The sequence below is a fragment of the Hippopotamus amphibius genome, chromosome 3 (assembly GCF_030028045.1).
Source record: "Hippopotamus amphibius kiboko isolate mHipAmp2 chromosome 3, mHipAmp2.hap2, whole genome shotgun sequence".
Lineage (NCBI taxonomy): Eukaryota > Metazoa > Chordata > Mammalia > Artiodactyla > Hippopotamidae > Hippopotamus > Hippopotamus amphibius.
Genome location: NC_080188.1, coordinates 140,245,833 through 140,268,392, shown reverse-complemented (window position 1 = coordinate 140,268,392; position 22,560 = coordinate 140,245,833). Strand labels below are relative to the sequence as shown.

Genomic DNA, 22,560 nt, shown 5'->3' with positions numbered 1-22,560 from the left:
GATGGAAAGTACATAAGAGGGAGAAAGCAATATAATTGAGAGGATTGTACAAAATTCTCCTGGGACTCTTTCAGTGCTTAATTTCTGTGAGTCTGATTTTCCAAACAATTCAGTTGCTTTTTAGTTGGCCTAACCATAATAACCAATATCCCAAAAGTTCCCTCAGATTTATTGTTATGATTGATTCAAAGAGCAATTGTGATCAGAAACTGCTTGGAAAGGGCCTCTGAAAAATCTTCTTAGGAAATATCATAGGAAATTTTGGAGTGGTTTGCTTTTGGTCTTCGTTTTGATTTTTCCTAGATCAACCCAAGTGTATTCCGCTGAAGGTAGGTCATTTCCACTTGGGTTAGGGGAGTCATAGGTCCCAGGCAGTAGGCATGGTGCCTGCACCAAAGGAAACACCACTGAAGTTGGCACTGAATTGCTCCATGGGAGTATGATTTCATCTAAAAGGGTAGGGATTTAGTAAATCAATGAAGATCTCATCTCAGACTCTTACAAGGTGAGGATGAGGTCTGGCTGAGATGCTCAGGCTGATGAAGTGTAAGGGAGTTGACAGACACAGAGCAGGTGTTCTGAATCCTCACATAGGGAAGATTTTCTTCTGGAAAATGTGTGATCTGACTTTATTCTTTTTAAGCATGAATTCTGTGTGTTTTAGGAATCTTTATTGGAGATGCCTAGATTAGAGATGTGTGTATTTGGCATAAAAGAGAAGAGCAGTGGAGAACAGCATCCATGACCCCAGAACTTCAGTTGAGCTACTTGCTATTTTACTTCACTTAGTAGGGTAATAGTGTAGCATAACAACTGCAAACAGTTAAAATTAGATTGCCTGGACCCAAGTGCTAACTCTGCTTGCTTAGCTAGCTATGGGGCCCAAACCTCAGTTTCCTGAAGTGTCATACAGAGATAATAATCATAGATCAGTAAGTGTTAAATGAGATAAAGAATGCAAAGCATTTAGAACAGTGCTCTTGTTATCACCACTATTCTTGTGTTTATTACTGTTATTTATATCCATTAAAAATTTGGCTGCTACGAACAGAGTTGCCAAAAATAGAACAAATTAGAGGTTTGCTTATTGTGAAATAAGAAGTGAGGAGGAGGCCGTGATAGGCTTCAGTTTAGCAGCTCAAGAATTCAGGCCCAAGATCTCTGCAGTAATCTTGGCCTTTCCCTGGTGATCGCCGCTTAGTTCCAAGGTGGCTACTCGGTCTCCAGCATCATGTGCTCATTCCAGGCAGAAAGAACTGAAGGGCAAAGGGCAACAGGATACCACCAGCTAAGTGTGCCTGCTTTTAAGGAACTTTCCTGCAAGCCCTACCGAACACTTTTGCTTATAAGACATTAGTCAGAAATGAGTCACCATCCTCCCCTCCCCCCACCTGTAAAGGAGGCTGTGCACTTTGTTATGCGCCAACAAAATCAAAATCCTGTTTATAAAGGAGAAAGGGAGAATGACTGTTAGGTTGGCACTGGCAGTCTCTACCACATTGTTTTCAGTGTGTTGCTGTTGCTGTCGTTACTGCTTTATCTTGAAACACTTTCTCATCTTTCTCTGCTATAAAGTTCCCAAAGACAGAATCCCTAGAAAATCTCTTTGTTTCAAAACACTTCTTCAGTCTGTCAACATTATTCTTGAAAAAGCACAAGAGGAATATGCATCAATAGTAAGTCACCTATATTTTAATTGATTGGGTTCTGTTTCAGCCTTTGACATCACTGTTCTGTTCTAAGTCGTTTAAGAGAAAATGAAACGTTAAATAAAATTTATTAGCTAGATTTTTGATGGGACCAAGGCAGGTTTATGCCATTCAAAATAAGACTTAGAAACTAAGAACCAAGCTACTCTAAATGAAATCTTTAAACTGATAAGGCTTTAAATAATTCATTGTTTTATACTATTCCAGAAACTTACAGAACTTTTAGAGTATTTATGGGCCACTGATATTCTCGTTTGAAAATAAATTAAGATTAATTTTTGATAGAAAAAGTATTTGCCAGAAGCATGTCTCTGTCACAATTGCCTCTTTCTGGAAGCCTATTTACTCTCCTTTTTTGATAAAAATATAGTCACTCATAGTTCTTCACTGCCCTAAATTGTTTATTGCAAACCAGCCATGGTCTTTGCTGGCCTAGAGACGGAGTCCTTTACATTCTGTTTATGAAATGTCAGTATTTGTTGGTATATCAGCATGATTGGCAGAAGCCAGTGATGGAGATTGTGCAAGAAGCTTCTTTTTTTTTTAATGTATTTTATTGAAGTATAGTTGATTTACAATGTTGTGTTAATTTCTGCTGTATAGCAGAGTGATTCAGTTATACATATATATACATTCTTTTTCATATTCTTTTCCATTAAGGTTTATCACAGGATACTGAATATAGGTCCCTGTGTTACACAGTAGGACCTTGTTGTTTATGCATTCTATACATAATAGTTTGCATCTGCTAATCCCAAACTCCCACACCCCTCTCTCCCCCTTGGCAACCACAAATCTGTTCTCTGTGTCTGTGAGTCTGTTTCTGTTTTGTAGATAAGTTCGCTTATGTCATATTTTAGATTCCATATATCAGTGATATGATATGGCACTTGTCTTTCTCTTTCTGACTTACTTCACTTAGCATGACCACTTCTAGGTCCATTCATGTTGCTGTAAATAGCATTAATTTGTTATTTTTGTTGGTTGATGCTATTCCATTGTATATATGTACCACATCTTGTTTATCCATTCATCTGTCGATGGACATTTAGATTGTTTCCATGTCTCGGCTACTGTGAATAGTGCTGCTGTGAACGTAGGGGTGCATGTATCTTTTTGAATTATACTTTTGTCCAGATATATGCCCAGGAGTGGGATAGCTGGATCATATGGTAACTCTAATTTTTAGTATTTTGAGGAACCTCCATACTATTCTCCATAGTGGCTGCACCAATTTACATTCCTATCAACAGTGTAGAAGGGTTTAGTTTTCTCCACATCCTCTCCAGCATTTGCTATTTGTAGACTTTTTAATAATGGCCCTTCTGACTAGTGTGAGGTGGTACCTCATTGTGTTGAATAGTTTTGATTTGCATTTCTGTAATAATTAGCAATGTTGAGCATCTTTTCATGTGGCTGTTGGCCATCTGTATGTCTTTGGAGAAATGTCTGTTTAGGTAAGAAGCTTATTTTTCAATCTATAGCCAACTTTGAGAAAGAGTGGGTGATAAGGGTGTAAAAAAGAAGAGAAATAAAGAACATAATACAGATATTTATTATCAAATCTTTACAGACTGCTGTCTATGAAGAACTCTGGTGTATAGAAAAGAAGTAAAAGGGGCATCCCTAGCCCTTAAGGGTAAAATCTCTTGTCCTGAAAGAATAAAAGAAAGGACATTTCAGGTGGTAAAGTCCTCTCTCTGCCTCTGGGCATCAGGAAGGCAAGAGAGACTGGAGCCAAAAGCATGCTGGTTTTAGGGGACTGTAATGTTGGGCTTTATGAAAGCCAAGCCAAGAAGTTTTGATGTAATACGGTGGGAAACAGGGAGCCACCGGGGGTTTTGAGCTGAGGAAGTATGTGAGGGTCAGAGGCTGCTTTGGGCAGTGACAGTGGTAGTGACTGGAGCGCAGGTGGAGATGGGAACCTCCCTGTCTTCTTAGCGTAGGCTGGCAACTTATCTCTTTCTCCTGGTGAGACTGTCTCCCAGACCGCTCTCTGCCCACCAGGAGCACTGGCCACCTCAGCTCAGGGCCATTGTCTCAATTCATCTTTCCCAGGGGCTATGCAACAAGTTCTTTAAATCCATAATAAGAAGCTTGAAATTTCACTCAAATATATTTAGCCCACAATAACTTTTTTGGTAACAACAGCGAGGAATGTTTTATAGAAAAATATGGCAAATACCTTTTATAACTTTGTTATCAAGCATTAAAAATACTCCTTTAACATCTCCAGCTTGCCCTTCAAAAGCTATTATCAACATACGATTCTAGCCATTTCAACCCTTTAAACCTTTGGGTGTAAGGAGGTCTTTTTTTTCTTAAATCTTAAATTATCTCAACATTTGACCTCTCAAATTTTTTCTGGATTTGGTGGAAAAGTCCATCCCAGCTAGTCCCCTCATTATCTGATTATATATTCTATCTGCTTTGATCTAAGAGCTTTTTAAACTTTTCTAATATGTATTTATGAAAGGGAACTGATGTCCTATCTTCTGAATAACTTTAGTTGCTATTTCCTAATTTGATCATTTTCCTCTTGGAGCTTTTCAAACTGAAATGTGTGTGAAGTACAGCAACAAGAACTTCTCAAGAAACAAATGCCTGTGGGTTTTTTTATTTTTGATCTTTTCAAGGGTAACTATAATTCCTTGGGTTTTAATTTCCAGCATCCTTTACGAGGTCAGTCTGCAAAGATGGCCTCCCAGACAGCGTTGTCCCTTGGGCCCAAGTCTTTAGGGGACCATCAGGACACTCCAGGATCCTTTTCCTGAGTCACCGTTTACTGTTATAGAACTGACGCTGTAAGGCTGCTTTGATTTCTTGTGAATACCCAAGATGACCCTAACGAAGTTCACTGTCTCCTTTTTTTGCCCACATTACGCATTTCATCATGTGAGTCCTTACCCATCTCTTGGGCACATTATTAATGTTGAGGGCCTTCACTGTACTAGCAAAAAGCCAAGTTAACTGGGAGATTTCATTCTTTCCTTTAGATCATTTATGGCAATATCAGATGGGCTTATTAGTTCCAGCCCTGATTTTTAGGGCACTTAACTTTTTTTTTTTTTTAAAAGCTCTTTATTGGAATATAATTGCTTTACACTGTTGTGCCAATTTTTGAGGTACACCAAAGTTAATCAGCTGTATTTATACATATATCCCCATATTGCCACCCTCCCACGACTCCCTCCCACCCTCCCTATCCTGGCCCTCTAAGTCATCATTGAGTTTATCTCCTTATGTTATGCAGGAACTTCCCACGAGCTGTCTGTTTTACATTTGGTAGTGTATATATGTCAATGCTACTCTCTCACTTCATCCCAGCTTCCCCTTTGCACCCCCCACCCCCAACCACCCTGTGTCCTCAAGTCCGTTCTCTACATCTACATCTTTATTCTTGCCCTGTCACTGGGTTCATCAGTACCCTTTTTTTTTCAGATTCCATATATATGAGTTAGCATACGGTATTTGTTTTTCTCTTTCTGGCTTACTTCACTCTGTATGACAGACTCTAGGTCTATCCACCTCACTACACCTACTTTTACTAACTATCTAGGGCAGTGGTTTGCAACCCCAGTGAACATCATAAGTATCTGTGGAGCTGTTTGAAGTGTGTGTATCCAGGACCTTCCCAAGACTAATGAATCAAACTCTCTGCAAATGGGCTCCAAGCATCCCTTTGTTGTTTTCTAAAGATCTAAAGGGTGATTCTGACCTATAGCCAGATGGAAAATCACTCCTCTCAACAATTGATCATCATATTTACGTTTCCTTTTCTTACTTGAAGTCCTTTTTTAAGTTTTAAGGACAGACTATGTTCCCTATCAAAACCTTTTATTCTGTAGGCGGTCAGCAAAAATGAATTTCTAACATGAAATGGCAAGTTCACCTGAGTTTTCTCCCCTTCTTGCCTGATATTCCGAGGTGAGCCCCTTAGCGTCACTGTAACTGACTTGTAGCAGAGCCCATTCTGAGCTGCTTAGGAAAATTTATGATTTGTACAGTGTGCTGCAACTTTATAAATCTACCCGTAAACTTATATACACATTCATCCCAATGAGGTAGATGTTATTGTTCTCAATTTTTAGATTTAAGAATGAAACAGGAGGGAAGGGGGCAGTGCACAACTTTTAGAAGAATGACATAGCCCAAGGACACAACATAAACACAACATTAGAACCAAATAGGTCCAAGATGGCAGACGAGTCACTGGACCTTAAGTCTCAGTATATGCTCATTGTAACACGTCAGCAAGCTAAATGACACACCCACAGGTGCCATGATAGTTTCAAGGCCAACCATAAAGGTCAAAAAATGGGCCATGGCCCATTTTCTGGAAATCCCACCCCTTCCCGAAATAGCTGGAATATTGCTCGCATTCGTTAGCCTATGAAGTTATCCACTCCTACAAAAACTGACAACCCCATACATACCCTGGTGTCTTTCTCACCTTATGAGATGGCCCACACTCTGTGGAGTGTGTTTCTCTCTAAATAAATCCACTTCTTACCTATCACTTTTTCTCTCACTGAATTCTTTCTGTGATGAGACATCAAGAACCTGAGCTTCATTAAGTCCTGAGACCAGGTGTGTGATCTCAGTTAAAAGACCGTGGGTTCAAGTCCCAGTCTGGGTTTTGGCTGGGTTCGAGTCCCAGCCCGCTGGTTCAAGCCCCAATCTGAGGTCCATGGTTTCAGGAACAGCCTGAAGAGTTCACCTGACTTACTAAGAGCACGAGGAAATAGTGACTAGGATCAAACTCAATTCTTCCAAGTCCAAATTCAGTACTGTTTCACTATACTAGGCTGTTTTTTCCTACTGTTTGATATTTTTATCATTTTTATTTTGAAATAATTTTAGACTTATTTTAAAAAATTGCAAAAAAATAATAATACAGGGAACTTCTCTAAACCCTTTACCCACATTCCCCAAATGTTGACGTTTTACCATGTTAATCATTCTCTCTTCTCTCTCCTTGTGTACGTGTGTATTATTTATTACATGTATGTGGATATATATTTGACAGTAAATTACAGTTATGATTCCCTTTTATCTCTCAATACTTCAGTGTATATTTCCTAAAACACAGATATTCTCTTCCTTCACCACAGAACAATAATTAGAAATTAGGAAATTAATACAGCACTATACAATGTACAGACATTTAAATCTTACCAGTTTCACCCACAAATGTCTTTTGTAGCAAAAGAAAAAAAAATGTCTCTGATCTAGGATCCATTCAAGAATTACATGCTATGTTTGGTTTTATGTCTCTTAAGTGTCTTTGTCTGCAAAGGTCCTCAGTCTGCCTTTGTCACTCATGACCTTGTTAGTTATATAGGCTGTCCTCTAATAAGGCAGAATTGTCCTGGCGGTTTTGGCTCTCAGAGCATGATGAATTGCTCAGAAACCCATGGCTTCACTGACATACAGCAGGACAGACCACAGCATTATGAGAATATTGGAGAACCAATAATGATATTTATTATGTAATATTTGCTATGTGCTGGGCACTGTTTTAAATGCTTTCTATATATTTACTCATTTAATCTTTACAACAACCTTATGTAATAAGTATTAGTATATTATAGATGTGAAATATAAGAAACAGAAAAGTTAAGTGACTTACTCAAGCTCATCCTGCCAGGAAATGGCAAGGCCGAAGGTCAGACCCCCACAGCCAGGCTGCATCTTTACCATGAGCCCTTAATCAGTATAAGCAGAGCCTGAGGCACTAAACTTAGTCCTGTGTCCTCAGGCAAATTGTTAGCTCTAAAAACCTCAGTCTCATCAACTGAAAAATGGGGCTAATACCTCTACTTCAGTTGTAAGGATTACACAGGATAATCTACGAAAGCATCTGATATGTAACAAGGACTCCATTTTTTAAGAGTAAGTAAAATTTTAAACATAAATATTGAAAAATTATCCGTGACTCACACTGAGAAATGGTGACTCTCAGCGAGTACTTTTGTAATCATTGGGGATGGGGAGAAGAGAACAGAAGTTCCCTATTCATATTTTTAGATTTTTTTGAGGGACTGGGGAGAGACTAGCTGCAACCAAAACCACCTCAGGTCAGAAGAGGCCAGATAAGAATGAGTCACAAAACACAATTTTAGAATGAATTTCTAGAAAGGACTCCTGTGTCTTTAGATATATTAGAAAAAAGGTATGTATTTCCTGTAAAGAGAAAGGTCAGTGCCACTCTATTCTGGTCTGAGGTGTAATTTCCTTCTAGCTTAAAAAAGATAGTTGTTCTCATTAGTAGGTGGCAGCATAAGAATCAAGAATCAAGGTCTTTATAAGAGAACTCTGAGAATATTGGTTTTACAGAATTACTGAAATGTCTAGTCATTTCATTGTGAAATTTTCCTTTTGTCTTAAAAGACTTCAGGTGTATAGCAAAGTGAATCAGTTATACATATACATATATCCATTCTGGTTTTTAGATGTTTTTCCCATATAGGTTATTATAGAATATTGAGTTCCCTGTGCTATATAGGTCCTTATTAGTTATCTATTTTATATATACCTGAAACTAACACAACATTGTAAATCAACTATACTCCAATTAAGAAAAAAAAAAAAGACGTCAAATATGACCTCTGAACCAATGGAGAAGTTAAGTATATATGAAGGAGATAACCCTTTATGACTACAGTTGATTCAACTTTATTGTTAATATTTTGTAGCCTATAAATAGATTTGAGGGGGTACCTCTGCATTCCAAGGACTTCTGAGCTCTGTAGCTTACAGTTTTTTCATCTCTTTTTTTTTTTATCAAGATGAGAATGTTTCCTCTGAGCCCTTCTGTGTAGAGAACCCTAGATGTCCTTTACCCACCACCTTTTTCCTCACAGCTGTTTACTTCTGAACTCCATATCTGGGGAGCTGAAAACAAGTGGTGACTTGTAGAGGGAAGACAAAGGAGGGAGAGAGGGAGTGTGGGAAAAGTTCAGAAAGGATTCAGGCTCACATATTAAGGCCTGCTGGTAGCCTCCTCCAGCCATCCCCATAGCACAGGCCCTCTCCTCCTCACCCCTGCCCCAAGGCTTTGGCCTGCCATCCTGGGCCTCTGTTCCTCTTCTGGCAAATCTGCCAGCTCTCGTCTTCCATAGCCAGACTCACCCTGCACCTTCCCCAGCCTGCCAACTCTCACCATGGATCTGTTCATTGCTTATTTACAAGCAGCCTTTTCAACCACATTTTCCACTCAATAGATAGGAAAACCAGGCGAAAGTAGCCCTAGCATAGCGGCCCATGGCTGTAAGCAGAACTGTTGCAGAATGCAAATGTGGGGCCCCAGGTTCAAAAAATTATTAAGAATTTCAAGAGAGAGACAGTGGAACATAAAGCAGGCATCAGCCCTTCTAAGCGTGTGGCCCTGTGTGTCAGCACAGGTTACACATCCATGAAGCCAGCCCTGGCTGTAAGGGCCCCAAGTGAGTTGAAAGTTGTTTCCTTTCTCAATAGGCTGATGTATTTAAAAGTCAGTATATCATTGGAACACTAACAAAACTGTACCTCAGTCAAATTCAGAGTGACTAGATTTTATCTGAAAGTCTATCAAGTATAATGACACAGGCATATTTTAATTTGGTGCTGACCTCCATGACAGTAGGATAGATAAATTCTGTAACTGAGCACATCTATACTCTGATTTAAAAGGAGAAAAAGGGGGGGCGGAGGCAAAATGGTGGCATGGGAAGACGCGGCGATTGTGTCTCCCCACAAATAGATAGGTTGCCAGAGGCCGGCGGAGGACCTAAGGCCCAAGGAGACCGCAGAAACCCTGGAGAAACTGGGTAGGATCTGGGGGAAGTCAAGGGGGCAGGGAAGGGGAAGCCTAATGGGACTGGCGCCCCTGGGGGGTGGCTGGGTGAGGGGGGAGGTTCCCGCCTGGAGAGACCATTGGGGGCTGGGGAGATCCAAAACCACAACTGGGTTTCTCCCACCCAGGAGGCCTGCTGAGCTCCCGGGCTTGGGAGCCTGCTGGGCTCCCCAGCGGGGTCCTCTACCCTCCAAGGCCTCCTCTGGACTGCCTGCATCCTGGGGGTGTGGGAGGGAGGGAGGAGGGACAAGGAGGTGGAGAGGCAGACAGGTGGGGGTGGGGGCTTTGAGATCGGGGGACAGGGAGGCGAGAGAGCGTTTTGCCTGCCCTCTTGGCCAGGGAGGCCAACTGGACTCCCGACCTGCTCCTTCACTCTCCAGGCCCCCCTCTGGCACGAGGGTCCTGGGGGCATGGTGGGGAGGGGGATGGGGGGGAGGGAGAGAGGCAGACAGTGGGAGTGGGAAGGGATCTCTCCAGGTCAGAAGAAGAGGGGAGGCACTGCAGGGTATTTCTTCCAGACGGGTCCTCCACCTTCCAAGGCTCCTCTGGGCTGTTGGTCCTAGAAGTACAGGAGGGAAGCAGTGCGGGGAAAAGAAGAGAGGTGGAAGGTGGGAGGGACCCTCTGGGATCAGAGGATCAGGGGAGGAGCGGAAGGCACTTCCGCTGCCCACTGGCCCAGGAAGCCTGCTGGGCTGCTGAGCCTGGTCCCCAACTCTCCAGGGTCCCCTCCCACATGCGTTGGTCCTGGGGACGTTGGAGCGTGGCAGGGGAAGAGGAAGAGAGGCAGACTGGTGGTGGGACGTTCCAGGAGCAGAGGACCAGGGCAGATGCGGAGGACCTTTCCCCTGCCCACTTGGGCCTGGTGGGCCTGCTGGGCTCCCGAGTCTGGTCCCTTGGTCTCTCCAGCTGAGTGGGTCGTATAGGCATGGGAGGGAGGGAGGAGAGGAGAAGAGGAAGAGAGGCAGACAGCAGTGGGGGAGGACCTTGCAGGACCGGAGGATCAGGAGAGATGCTGCGGGAAATCTCTCTACCCACTTGGCACCGGGAGGCCTGTTGTGCCCCCAAGCCTGGTCTTCAGTCCTCCAGGGGCCCCTCTAGGTCTCACTGGTCCTAGGGGTGTAGAAGGAAAGCAGAGGAGAAGAGGAGAGGCGGACAGGGGAGGGGGCCTTCTGGGATTGGAGGATCAAGGGAGGCAGAGAAGGTATTTCCCCTGCCCACTGGCCCTGGGAAGCCTGTTAGGCTCACAGACCTGGTCTTTCACTCTCCAGGGCCCCCTCCAGCTGCTTGGGACCTAGGAGAGTGGGGGGCGGGGGAGAGGAAGAGAGGCAGACAGGGACGCTACGAGACTGGAAGATCTGGGGAAGTTGGCCCTGGGAAGCCTGTTGGGCATCAGAGTCTGGAGTCCTGCCTTCAAGTGCCCTCTGCAGCTGTGAGGGTCCTAGGGGAATAGGAGGGAGGGGGTGAGGAAGAAGAGAACCCAAGGGGGAGGGACCCTCCAAGATTGGAGGACTAGGGGAGGTGCCTAGCATTTCTCCCACCAACTCGGGCCCAGGGAGCCTGCTGGGTACCTCTACCTGGTCCTTCGCCCCCAGGATGAGAGGCATTCCTGGGCCCCTCTGCCTCATTGGGCCTAAGCCCCATTCCTCACCACCTCCAGGGCCTTTTCTAAGTGTAGGCCCTGCTCATTGCCTAACCTCCCCCTAACCTTGTCTAAGCCCTGCCCCCACAGCCAAGACCTTTTCCGGCTTTTTTAAAATTTTGTTTTCTTTTTCTTTTTTTTTCTTCCCACCTCCTCACTTTAGGCTATTGCAGTTGTTTTACCTTCCAGTTGTTGCTCCATCTTTTTTTTAAAAATTTTTTCTAACACATCTGTTAGTTTCCTATTATCATATTTTTTATCTTGCTATTGTTCTGCTGTTCTTCTACTTTTTTTTTTTTTTTAATTTTTTTGGTTTTCCTGCTCCACACAGCTTGTGGGATCTTGATTCACAAGCCCAGGGTCAGGCCTGAGCTCCTGAGGTGGGAGCTCTGAATTCAAAACATTGGACTAACAGGGAAACCCAGTTCCCAGGGAATATTCATCAGAGTGAGGTCTCCCAGAGGTTCTCACCTCAACACAAAGACACAGCTATACTCAACAGCCTACAAACTCCAGTGCTTGAAACCTCAGGCCAAACACCCAGTGGGACAGGAACACAATCCCACCCATCCAAAGTGGGGGGAAAATGAGATGACAAAAAAAAAAATGTCACAGATGAAGGAACAAGGTAAAAATACACAAGACCAAATAAATGAAGGAGAAATAGGAAAACTGCCTGAAAAAGAATTCAGAGTAATGATAGTAAAGATGATCCAAAATCTCGATAACAAAATAGAGAAAATACAAGGAACATTTAATAAGGACTCAGAAGAACTAAAGAGCAAACAAACAGTAATAGATAACAAAATAACCGAAATTAAAAATACTCTAGATGGTATAAACAGCAGAATAACTGAGGCAGAAGAACAATTAAGTGAGTTGGAAGATAGAATGGGGGAAATAACTGCCACAGGGAAAAAGAAAAGAGAATAAAAAGAATGGAAGACAGTCTCAGAGACCTTGGTGACAACGTTAAGCACACCAACATTTGAATCATAGGCATCCCAGAAGAAGAAGAAAACAAGAAAGGGTCTGAGAAAATATTTGAAGAGGTTATAGTGGAAAACTTCCCCAACATGGAAAAGGAAATAATTAAGTCCAAGAAGTGCAGAGAGTCCCATACAAAATAAACCCAAGGGGAAATACACTGAGGCACATATTAATCAAACTAATGAAAATTAAACACAAAAAATATGAAAAGCAACAAGAGAAAAGCAACAAATAACATATAAGGGAAAACCCACAAGGATAACAGCTGATCTTTCTGCAGAAACTCTGCAGGCCAGAAGGGAATGGCAGGATATACTGAAAGTCCTGAGAGAGAAAAACCTACAGCCAAGAACACTCTACCCAGCAAGAATCTCATTCAGATTCAACGGAGAAATCAAAAGCTTTACAGACAAGCAAAAGCTAAGAGAGTTCAGCACCACAAAACCAGCCTTACGACAATTGCTAAAGGAACTTTTCTAAGCAGGAAACACAAGAGAAGGAAAAGACCTATAAAAACAAACCCAAAACAATTAAGAAAATGGTAATAGGAACGTACATGTCAATAATCACCTTAAATGTAAATGGATTAAGTGCTCCAACCAAAAGACACAGACTGGCTGAATGGATACAAAAACAAGACCCTTACATATGCTGTCTACAAGAAACACACTTGAGACCAAGGGACACATATAGACTGAAAGTAAGGGGATGGAAAAAGATATTCCATGCAAATGGAAGTCCAAAGAAAGTTGGAGTAGCAGTACCCATATCAGACACATTAGACTTTACAGTAAAGACTATTACAAGAGACAAGGAAGGACACTACATAATGATCAAGGGATCAATCCGAGAAGAACATGTAACAATTGTAAATATCTATGCACCCAACCTAGGAGCCCCTGAATATATAAGGCAAATGCTAACAGCCATAAAAGGGGACTTTGGCAGTAACACAATAATAGTAGGAGACTTCAACACCTCACTTACATCAATGGACAGATCATCCAAACAGAAAATAAATAGGGAAACACAAGCTTTAAATGACACATTAGACCATCTCGACTTAATAGATATTTATAGGACATTCCATCCAAAAATGACAGAATACACTTTCTTCTCAAGTGCACACGGAACATTTTCCAGGATAGATCACATCTGGGGTCACAAATCAAGCCTTAGTAAATTCAAAAAAATTGAAATTGTATCAAGCATTTTCTCTGACCACAATGCCATGAGACTAGATATCAATTACCTGAAAAAAACTGGAAAAAATACAACCACATGGAGGCTAAACAATACACTATTAAACAACCAAGAAATCACTGAAGAAATCAAAGAGGAAATCAAAAAATATCTAGAAACAAATGACAATGAAAACACAACAACCTAAAACCTATGGGATGCAGCAAAAGCAGTTCAAGGGGGTAGTTTATAGCAACACAGTCCTACCTTAAGAAACAAGAAAAATATTGAATAAACAACCTAACCTTACACCTAAAACAATTAGAGAAAGAAGAACAAAAAAACCCCAAAGTGAGCAGAAGGAAAGAAATAATAAAGATCAGAGCAGAAATAAATGAAAAAGAAATGAAGGAAACAGTAGCAAAGATCAGTGAAACTAAAAGCTGGTTCTTTGAGAAGATAAACAAAATTGATAAACATTAGTCAAACTTATCAGGAAACAAAGGAAGATGCAAATCAACAGAATTAGAAATGAAAAAGAAATAACTGACACCACAGAAATACAAAAGATTTTGAGAGACTACTACAGACAACTATATGCCAATAAATTGGATAACCTGAAAGAAATGGATAAATTCTTAGAAAAGTACAATCCTCCAAGACTGAACCAGGAAGAAAAAGAAAATATGAACAGACCAATCACAAGTACGGAAATTGAGACTGTGATTAAAAATCTCCCAACAAACAAAAGCCCAGGGCCAGATGGCTTCAAAGAAGAATTCTATCAAACATTTAGAGAAGAGCTAACACCCATCCTTCTCAAACTCTTCCAAAATATAGCCGAAGGAGGAACACTCCCAAACTCATTCTGTGAGGCCACCCTCACCCTGATACCAAAACCAGGCAAAGATGTCACAAAAAGAGATAATTACAGGCCAACATCACTGATGAATATAGATGCAGAAATCCTCAACAAAATGCTAGCTAACAGAATCCAACAGCACCCTAAAAAAATCATACACCATGATCAAGTGGGGTTTATCCCTGGAATGCAAGGATTCTTCAAGATACGCAAATCAATCAATGTGATACATCATATTAACAAACTGAAGGATAAAAACCATATGATCATCTCAATAGATGCAGAAAAAGCTTTTGACAAAATTCAACATCCATTTATGGTAAAAACTCTCCAAAAAATAGGCATAGAAGGAAATTATCTCAACATAATAAAAACCATATATGACAAGCCAACAGCTAACATCATTCTCAATGGTGAAAAACTGAAAGCATTCCCTCTAAGATCAGGAACAAAACAAGGTGCCCACTCTCACCATTGTTATTCAACATAGTTTTGGAAGTTTTAGCCACAGCAATCAGGGAAGAAATGAAACAAAGGGAATCCAAATTGGAAAAGAAGAAGTAAAATTGTCACTCTTTGCAGATGACATGATATTATACATAGAAAACCCTAAAGATTCTACCAGGAAACTGCTAGCACTAATCGATGAATTTAGTAAAGTAGCAGGATGTAAAATTAATGCAAAGAAATCTCTTGCATTCCTGTACACTAACAACGGAAGAGCAGAAAAAGAAATTAAGGAAACTCTACCATTTACCGTTGCAACAAAAAGAATAAAATACCTAGGAATAAACCTTCCTAAGGAGGCAAAAGACCTGTATGCAGAAAACTATAAAACACTGGTGAAAGAAATCAAAGATGATACAAACAGATGGAGAGACATCCCATGTTCTTGGATTGGAAGAATCAATATTGTGAAAATGACTATCTTACCCAAAGCAATTTACAGATTCAACACAATCCTATCAAATTACCAATGGCATTTTTCACAGAACTAGAGCAAGAAATCTTACGATTTGTATGGAAAAGCAAAAGACCCCAAGTATCCAAAGCAATCCTGAGAAGGAAAGACAGAGTTGGTGGAATTAGGCTTCCTGACTTCAAACTATACTACAAGGCTACAGTGATCAAGACAGTATGGTACTGGCACAAAAATAGAAAGGAAGATCAATGGAACAGAATAGAGAACCCAGAGGTAAACCCACACACATATGGGCACCTTATCTTTGACAAAGCAGGCAAGAATATACAATGGAAAAAAGCCTCTTCAATAAGTGGTGCTGGGAAAATTGGACAGCAACATGTAAGAGAATGAAATTAGAACACTTCCTAACACCATACACAAAAATAACCTCAAAATGGATTAAAGACCTAAATGTAAGGCCAGCCACTATAAAACTCCTAGAGGAAAACATAGGCAGAACACTCTATGACATACATCCAAGCAAGATCCTTTTGGACCCACCTCCTAGAATAAAGGAAATAAAATCAAGAATAAACGAATGGGACCTCATGAAACTTAAAAGCTTCTGTACAGCGAAGGAAACCATAAACAAGACAAGAAGGCAACCCTCAGAATGGGAGAAAATATTTGCCAACGAAGCAATGGACAAAGGATTAATCTCCAAAATATACAAGCAGCTCCTGCAGCTTAATACCAAAAAGGCAAATAACCGAATCCACAAATGAGTGGGTGACCTAAATAGACATTTCTCCAAAGAAGACATGCAGGTGGCTAACAAACACATGGAAGGACGGTCAACATCACTAATCATTAGAGAAATGCACGTCAAAGCTGCAATGAGGTATCACCTCACACCGATCAGAATGGCCATCATCAAAAAAATCTAGAAACAATAAATGTTGGAGAGGGTGTGGAAAAAAGGGAACTCTCCTGTACTTTTGGTGGGAATGTAAGTTGGTACAGCCACTATGGAAAACACTTTGGAGATTCCTTAAAAAACTAAAAATAGAACTACCATATGACCCAGTAATAGAGAAAACCATAATCCAAAAAGAAACGTACCATAATGTTCATTGCAGCATTATTTACAATAGCCAGGACATGGAAGCAACCTAAATGCCCATCAACAGATGAATGGATAAAGATGATGTGGCATATATATACAATGGAATATTACTCAGCCATAAAAAGGAATGAAATTGAACTATATGTAATGAGGTGAATAGACCTGGAGACTGTCATAGATAGTGAAGTAAGCCAGAAAGAGAAAAACAAATACCGTATGCTAATTCATATATATGGAATCTAAAGAAATGGTACTGATGAATCCAGTGACAGGGCAAGAGTAGAGATGCAGATATAGAGAATGAACTTGACAACACGGTGCTGGGGTAGGGGGTGGGGGGCGAAGGGGAAGCTGGGATGAAGTGAGAGAGTAGCATAGACATAGGTACACTACCAACTGTAAAACAGATGGCTAGTGGGAAGTTGCTGTATAACAAAGAGAGATCAACTCGATGATGGGTGATGCTTTAGAGGGCCAGGACAGGGAGGGTGAGAGGGAGTCGCGGGAGGGAGGGGATACAGGGATATACGCATAAATACAGCTGATTCACTTTGGTGTACCTCAAAAACTGGTACAAGAGTGTAAAGCAATTATATTCTAATAAAGAGCTTAAAAAAATAAAAATAAAAGGAGAAAAAAACCCCAAAAAACAAATATCCACAGGCATTTTTGTTGCTCAGCCAACATTAAGAACCGTTGTGAAATAGGCACCTGCACACCACCTCCAAGGTGTCTGATTCAGCCCTCTGTGGTGGAGCCCAGGCATCGGGAGCAGTAAATAAGCTACACTAGAGACTCTGAGACAAAGGCAGAGTTCATAAAACATGCAAGGAGGTTTCATGCTTGCTCTGTAAACTAGCAGTTCCTCTGGGGGACTGGTAGACATGGGATCACTAGCATTGAGACCCATTTTTGCATTCCACTGTACTCAGGGCAAAGGTGAGGCATTCTCTGGAAGCTTTTCTTGAATCTACACTTGAAGCAGTTACAGAAATTTTACATTTATTTGAATGCATTCTTGCAGAATTGGCCGTAATTTATATGCAGTCATCAGTAAATGCAGGGACTACTCCATGGGAGGTCACAGCGCCACTGTGGCTAAGAGTTGGAAGATAGAGATTAAAGTTCCAGCCCTGCCAACTGAGCAAGTTCCTCAACTTTTACTAAGCAGGGAAGTCACCGGACTTCTGAGTCTCAGGATCCTGTTCTGTATGGCGATAAGGCGACCAGCTTCACAGAGCTGGTATGAAGGAGATGGTTTATAAATGAAATTAGACTGTACACTGAAGTAGTTAATAAATGTAAGCTATTGTTCTTATTTAAATCTGACAGTGATAAGGACAGAACAAATCCTCAAGTTAATCTTTTCAGTAAAGTATCATTACCCATTGGCATAGCAACTGTATATTCAGCTAAAATTTGCTCCTCCTTCATCTATGTCACTTCCAACTCATCCCGAGGACTCAAATGTTAACCACTTTATGAAATATTTTGTGTTCCCATTGGCAGTTAATTATTCCCACGTATACCTTAGTACACTATAGTGATTTTATTTGGTTACATGGGATTTCCTCTTTCCAGGCTGCAAGCTTTCTGAGGACCAGGTCTCACCCATCACTGAATTATCATGAATGGGATGTGCTCAATATGTGGAATGAATGATTGACAGAGGAGGGAGAGAATGAATTAAGTATAGGAGAGAATAGTGTAGGCTACTTAAGACATTTAGAAGTGTGACGGCAAAAATTTCATAAGAACAGGGATCTTGTCTGCCTGAACCCTTCCTTCCCCCACTTCATAGTCAGTGCTGGGCATATAGTAGGAGAAATTTACAAATGAAAGAAAAGAAGAAAGGCCAGCTCTAGACAAAGGTTTCCATCGGCATGGACTTCTCATGCCATATTTCACTTTTGGTAGTACAACCGCAAAGTGTCTGTTAGCCTTATTCTGTTCCCTTGCCCCCCAGAGGTTCCAGTGCTGAACCATCAGCACCGCCCCAAGGCCTGATCCTCTCATTTTAGAACCCCTGTTCCTTATGTAAAGGAGTAGATCCTGTATCCCATTGCTGTAGCACTGTTCCATGCTCCTGCAATACTTGTTAATTTAGTGACCTGTAAACCCCTGTAACAAGTTATAAGCACTAACAGGCCACCTTACTGAAGAATGAAATATTTGATCCCTGAAGCACTTAAATCAAAGGATCAATCTAATAATGAGTATATCAGGCATTGTGGATAACTAAATAGGTGGGTTTTGTTTTTTATTTTTATTTATTTATTTATTTTTAGTCAAGAAGTGGATTTTGTTTAGAGGAAAATCACACTCCACAGGCAGAGTGTAGGCCATCTCAGAAGGTGTGAAAGGCCAATAGGTGGGTTTTAAATCACTCAGTGCCTCCTCCTACCTGGCCTGTGTAGGGCCGACACTAGAGGAAGAAGATGAGCATTTCCTTGGAAAAGGTAGCCCTTTATGACTGCTTATAAGGGTGTTGATTTTATGAAATCCCAGTTTTTTAAAGATTTTGTGGGAAAGCAAGCTGCTGATAGTAAGTCACAGTCTTATTACAACGTGGGCCTTTTCTTAGGGTATGGGAGTCATTTATGGGTAAATGAAATAGCTGGGTTCTGTAGTCATTAAGAATCAGTACCTTTATGAGATACTTAATCTCTCAGAACAGACCAATGCTGACAGTCTCTGGGAGAAAAATACAGAATTAAAATATGAACCAAGATACAGGCCTTGGTCCAATCCTCTTTCACACTGGATAGGCTATGGGAGCTGCCTGCAGGCTTCAGTTGGGAGAATAACAGGTTTCTCTCTGTTTCCTGGTCACTTTTTCTCTTGCAGAGCCTAGAAGATGGCAGATAACATGTCTGGTTAATGCTAGTTCCCTCTTAAAGAAGAAAAGAGAGAGTCACACTTTCTCTGAATTTGAAACCAAGACCACTTTATTCACTGGATTACTACTGTTCTTAAATGCTCCTTGGATGGTTTCCCTCTGTATCGTTTCCCTCTGTCCTTACTCATGAATTTTCAAAGTAACCTCACTTAGTTCTCCTCCGTGGACCAAATGAAGTGCTACTAATCCTTTAAAAAGCCAGGAGTTTGAGCTCTCATTGGACTTTGAAAGATTTTAATAACTGGATTTTCGTCTCTGATCACTGATAATGTTTTTAATTTGGAATTGGAGCAGTTCCCTGTGGTTATAAGTGCAGCTTGAGCAGACAGGGCATGCTATTGTTCTAAAGCAGAGTTCAAATTAGATTCTGCCTAAACAGGTACAGAACCAAAAACCTTGGCTTCAGTTAATGCTGTATTTTTGGGCAAAGGTTCCTAAACTCTAGTTGGCCTTTATTACCTTCATGAGTTTTACCATATCTGAGTACCACCTGAAGTTGTATTTACTGTTTTTCTTTAAAATCCATTCACTGTGATAGTTAAGTCCATTCACTGTGATAGTTGAATAAATTTCTTTTCCATCATGGAAATATTTATTTGCCATAAGTGGGAAACTAGTATTATTTGTCCTTAATTGAGGGTAACAAATACAATGAAAGCAAGAAGTTATTAAGTTCTAGCTAGATAATGTTGCTTGCCCAAGGTTCTGAGCCCAGGCCTATCTCCCCTTATTTGAAAGGGGATTAACCTGGGTTGAAGCCATGCTAACATCACACTGAAACTTTCCTTTAGGGAATATGATGGATTGAAAAAAAAAAAAAAAGAAAAAAGAATCCTTTTTCTTCTGTTCCGTAACTATTCCAGTGCTTTTGATTCCAAGTAGTACTCAGACCACATTTGAGAAACACTGCCTTTGACAAACTCATTCCTTTTATATTCTATGTGAGGAATTCAATATTTGATTGGCTGGACTTGTATGAAAACTCCTTTCCAAAAACCCAAAAGTAGATGGCACTGTTCCACACCCAAGAAATGTGTCATCTTATAATGCGAGGAGAGAAAGTCATGATAAATGTTTAGAAGCAAGAGTTCCAGAAATATGCAGGTGCTTAAAATTAGAGTGTGAGCAGCAGAGGGTCCCTTGTGGGTCTTTCCATAGCAGTTAGAAGAGTACTTGGCAGAGAAGGCAGCCAGTGAATACCTATTGAGCCAAAGAACACTAACCACTTCCCCAGTCTCCTAGTGGAGATATAACCACTCTCATGGGTGAGGAATACATTGGCACCACCTGGAAAGGCTACAGGGAAGCAAGTTTTGGAGAGAATCTTGAAGGAAGGAGTAGGCAGAGAGTACACAGGTGCGCGCGCACACACACACACATATTCACATACACACAATGTCTTAGAACAGAAGGTACAAGGTTCATATGAAGGCAGGGGCTTAAGTGTGTCTGACCAAAGTTGTGACCTGAGAACAGTCTCAAAAATACAACCTACCTTCCAGTTTGAATAAATACTCCCCTCTCCTTAGATGTAAAGCCATCCCCCCTTCTTGTTCATAAACATCACATAGTCAAGACTCACGTACTCTGCAAAATGTGCCGATGTTTCAGCAAAACAAACCATCTTCTGTTAAAGGAATAATACCGTCTATTTCAGTGTATGTGGGGGTTGCTTTTTGAGAAACGCAGTTTTTTGTAGATGTGTTGTCCATTTATGGATTTTGCTGTATTTCCTGAGTTGTTAAGGAGGGCTTCTAAAATCTTTGCAGCTAAGCAGTTGTGCCATTTCTCACAGTTCCCTTTGCTCTTTTTTGTTAAATGGAGTCATTGTTCCTCTGGTATTAATTTGCCATCACATGATTTGCTGCTCTAGAGATAGCAAAGTCTCAGGTAGTATTTTTAAAGAATAAACGAGAGAAGTGGATCGGCAGGATAATAAATGTGGGGCAATAAGGTGGGAATTTAAGCTGTTAACTGCTATTTTTGAACAAGCTGTGCTGTCACATAAACGACCTTGGGCCTCTGGGTCCATCTTTATAGGAGGAGAGCCGAATTGAAGAGGCATTTTAGCTTCGTACTAAAGGATTTCTTGGGACCAGCCTGAAGTCAGGAAGGATTGATGTAAGCTGTGGCTGCACAGGCTTTGTGAAAGGTTTCCATTTTCTGAAATACAATGCCAAGATTTTAGTTTGGGTATTTCCCACGTGGGTGAAGTGATACTAAATCTTCAGCTCAGTTATACCTGGAGAATGTTTTTCAGAAAGCTCATTTTCATCTTCTTTCACCCTAAGGCTGATTTTTAAATAGATGGCTAAATATGGACTTAGGCCAAAAGGTGAACCAAAAAGCAAGGTATAAACCTTCTTAATTTACTGAACCTCAAACCTAACCTTTTTTTTTTTGCACATGCTCATTTTATTTTCTTCAGTTATATTTATATAGATATATATATACATACACACATATATATACACACATTATTTTTCCTATTCTTTTCCATTATGGTTTATCACAGAATATTGAATATAGTTCCCTGTGCTATATGGTAGGACCTTGTTCATCCATTCTATATATCATAGTTTGCATCTGTTAATCCCAAACTCTCAATCCATCCCTCCCCCACCCCACCATCCCTTTGCAGCCACAAGTTTGTTCTCTCTGTCTGAGTCTATTTCTGTTTTGTAGATAAGTTCACTTATGTCCTATTTTAGATTCCACATATAAGTGATATATTTGTCTTTGACTTACTTCACTTAGTATGATAATCTCTAGGTCCATCCATGTTGCTGCAAATAGCATTATTTCGTTCTTTTTTATGGCTAAGTAATATTCTATTTATATATATACACCACATCTTCTTTATCCATTCATCTGTCAGTGGACATTTAGGTTGTTTCCATGTCTTGGCTATTGTGAATAGTGCTGCTGTGTACATAGGGGTGCATGTATCTTTTTGAATTATAGTCTTGTCCAGATATATGCCCAGGATTGGGATTGCTGGATCATATGGTAGCTCCATTTTTAGTTTTTTAAGGAACCTCCATACTATTCTCCATAGTGGCTGCACCAATTTACATTCCCACCAACAGTGCAAGAGAGTTCTTTTCTCCACACCCTCTCCAGCATTTATTATTTGTAGATTTTTTTCTCGGTGGCCATTCTGACTGGTATGAAGTGATTTCATTGTATTGATTTGCATTTCTCTAATAATTAGTGATGTTGAGCATCTTTTCATGTGCCTCTTGGCCATCTGTATGTTTTCTTTGGAGAAATGCCTATTTAGGTCTTCTGCCAAATTTTTTGATTGCTAACCTCACTTTGTTTTTTGAGATTACTAACAACTTTGACCTTTTTTTTTTTTTAACAGCCATAACTCGTGAAGCACTAGCAGGAACCAAAATTTCATGTTTTC

At 40.6% G+C, this 22,560-nt stretch overlaps 1 protein-coding gene across 4 annotated transcripts in view; it reads left to right on the top strand.

The window, feature by feature from the left end:
- NME7 (NME/NM23 family member 7) overlaps positions 1–22,560 on the top strand; it is a 237,183-nt gene that overhangs the window by 214,130 nt on the left and 493 nt on the right. The window lies entirely within an intron of this gene.